The sequence below is a fragment of the Mytilus galloprovincialis genome, chromosome 13, assembly GCF_965363235.1.
Source record: "Mytilus galloprovincialis chromosome 13, xbMytGall1.hap1.1, whole genome shotgun sequence".
NCBI lineage: Eukaryota > Metazoa > Mollusca > Bivalvia > Mytilida > Mytilidae > Mytilus > Mytilus galloprovincialis.
This window is the reverse complement of record NC_134850.1, coordinates 37,389,077-37,392,324: the sequence shown is the minus strand read 5'-3', so window position 1 is coordinate 37,392,324 and position 3,248 is coordinate 37,389,077. Positions and strand designations below refer to the sequence as shown.

Below are 3,248 nucleotides of genomic sequence, written 5' to 3'. Positions count from 1 at the left end.
GCGTTTACTCGAGTAGACATTATAAATTTCCATTTTGACCGCGTTAACGTAAATAAAGTAAACGGGCGTTTACTAGTAAACGCGAAATTTAAAGTCAACTAACGAAATATGTGCACGCCACGTTAACTTGCGTTTACTTTATGTAATGCTTGGTCTGCACCCAACTGTACATTTATTCAGGTTATTATATTTCATCGATTGCTTCATAACTATACTAATGTTATGAAGAATAAAGTACAAAGATATTTATTTTTGCCTAACCATTCACATCGGGAAAAGAAGAACAGCTGCAAAACAATTATAAAATGAGTGTGTTGATCCATCAAGTTTATGACCATTATAACCAGGGAACGTACGTAACCAAACCATATCACCCTGCTCAAGAACGTATGGCAATGTTCTACTTTGTGACGAATAATGACCAGCTGATCGAGAATCAGCATACATGATAGCAGTTCTCTGCCCATTCTTTACCAACTCAAGTGCAACGTACTTTCCTTCTGCTGCTGTTATGGTAGCTGATATTAAATACATCCCTTTCATTGGCGCAGTGAAGTGTCCATGGCGGGCGTCATATGCATTTCCTTCATTCGTAATAACTTCATCATATTCGATAGCTTGGTGTGATCCTAGACTGTTAATAGTCGTTGAAAGACCAGCTGCAAAGGCGACTTTCATTGGTGGTGTTGGTGGTGTCGGTGCTGAGGCAATACAAAAAATAAATCTTTAAATGCAAGTATTGAAATGATTTTCAAAAGAGATTTCATTGTCATTAAATAATGTAAGATGTATGTTTTATTATTATACGATATTTTGATTGGCTAACAGCAATCTCGCGTCGTTCTAAAATTAACCTTTATTTCAAATTGTATTTAAACATTCATGATGACATACGTTTTATTTCCACTCTAACGTGCACATGTAGATAAAATAAAAACTTGATAGTGATAGTGTTTTCATTATTGTAGCAAAATATTTAATAATAGTAATGGATGCTTCTTTAAGTAATTTCATAACCTTTTGTTAGATTTTTTATAGATCGTGTATTTCTGTCTTTGATTACACATCTGTATACAACCCTTAAGAAAGTAAACACTGTTTGTAAGAAAGTTATATGTTTCTATTGGCTGTTGAAATATTTTACAAGATATTTTATACTCTGTATGTTTTTTTTAATGTTACTCATCGGAAACAATTTTTTGCGAACATAGTTTATTCAATGTCTCCCGTGACCTTTTTTGCGAAACTTCATACTTTAACAGAATCAATTTGTCATTAAAACTTACTATCTATTAGCAATCGCTTGATGATCCAAGCTCTGTCGGTTTCCTTGGAAGCGAATTGTGTTCTATAATAATTACTGGTCTCGTCTTTTGTAGCATTTTCCTTATTGATTTCGGTATGATTTGATTGGTCATTTGAAGAAAGGAAATTAACATAATTATCTCTAACTCCATCTGTCCGGTCATGTAGCAGAATATATTCCTTTATAATGTGTTTGATGTTTATATTTTCATCCCTCAGTATTTCATTTTCTGCTTCAAGAGTCTTAACTTTGCTTTCAACATATTCTATAAGAAAAATACAGCATTTGACATAACTTTGTTGTAAGTGTATTTTTTTATTAAGGCTTTGAGTATTTGTCCGGGAAGTCTATCAAATACACGTGACAGCAACTTGCATGGCTATAAGAACAATTGCTGTTTATCGAAGTATAGCATATGCCTTAGAAGATTGTTATCAAAGAATAATCAAACACACATCAACTGAATTCAATAATTCATTTGCATAACGATGTTATTTTTAATTCTTTCTTTGTATATCTAAAACAAAACTCTTTGACAATTTCATTTTTTAGTAACATTTGAATTTTTGTAATGATCAATTCACATCTGATAAACAAAATGTTAAAATACACTTAATTTGTGTGAAAATCTTTGAGCATTATTTAAGGGTTATGTAATTTTTATTTCAAATTCTTCAATTCATTTAGAAAATAAATGTATCTTGAAAAGTATAGTACATTTTGGTCTTGTGCTAGTGGGGTCGCCTCGAGTGCAGAAGCGTCGTGGGTTAGAATTCCGGCCATGTCGAACGAAAGACTTTGAAATTGATATTTGTTGCCTCTCCGCTAAGCTTGTGGCATCAAAAAGTAAGAGCAAAGAGTGGTCGACTCAGTGTCCGAATAATGTGTCCTGGTAGGGTGACAAGTCTTCCAGTTGTCAGTTACCTTGTAAACTATCACCTTAAAATGCGACTCAGTATGACAATTTGGTAAAAATCAGGGTCAAATGTTGACAAGACATTGATATGTCCCTGTCCTGACAATGTATTTAATATACCGCTGGACGTTTAATTTACATTTATCTTCATATTAATAGATCATATATTCGAAAGTCAAATATTTAGAGTATAATATCAAAACAATAAATTTAGTTTACTCACCAAGACGACGCAAAATTTCAGCGATTTCTTCGGCAGTATTTTCTGCATGGCTTAAGGTTATTAATGAAATTATAACACCTCCAAGGAATATTAGAAAATTAGACATAGTTGCGTCCAATATTGTCCTAAACAACAAATGAACAGGTACATGTAAGTGGTAAGTATGATAAGATAAAGTCGAACCTAATTTAAAATTACCTTGTCTGAAATATAAACCATACAAACGCTTCTTCGATTATCATGTAAAGTATTTGAAAGAGGAGAATGTGAGGTTTTTTTTCACGAATTCATTCTTGTTTAAAATAAAAGAATGATATAAAGTATAATGACAAAATGACAACAACCCTTACAAAAGTACAAATGTTTTCCACCATAGGACAGCGACTTTATGTTTACTAAAACATTGAGAGAAAAACAGTAATGGCAGAAGAATATCACAGGATTACAGGTTACTTGGAACAGGCATGTCAAAATGTGACTTTTATGTTTACTAAAACATTGAGAGAAAAACAGTAATGGCAGAAGAATACCACAGGATTACAGGTTACTTGGAACAGGCATGTCAAAATGTGACTTGAGTGGTTTTAACATGTTTGAAAGCCCCAACTATTCCCATTTTTTTATTTGGGACAGTCGTAGATCACTATAAGAACAAACTATGAATCAATGTGCATGACTGGGCTCCTAAAATTAGTAATACATTATGTACATGTAAAAAAAACAACATAAAATTAAAGACTAAAAAATTGTTTGATGTGAACTTTTTATCATAAACCCTTAAACCTAAAAATTGAATGTATTAA

At 32.3% G+C, this 3,248-nt stretch overlaps 1 long non-coding RNA gene across 1 annotated transcript; it reads right to left on the bottom strand.

Annotated features, from left to right (window-relative positions):
• Positions 1–230: 230 nt before the first annotated feature.
• Positions 231–2,594, bottom strand: LOC143056038 (uncharacterized). The gene is made up of 3 exons (XR_012972217.1): positions 2,446–2,594; positions 1,287–1,571; positions 231–701 (listed from the first exon to the last, which is right to left on the bottom strand). It is a non-coding gene; the product is annotated as an uncharacterized LOC143056038 (long non-coding RNA).
• Between the last annotated feature and the right edge of the window lie 654 nt (positions 2,595–3,248).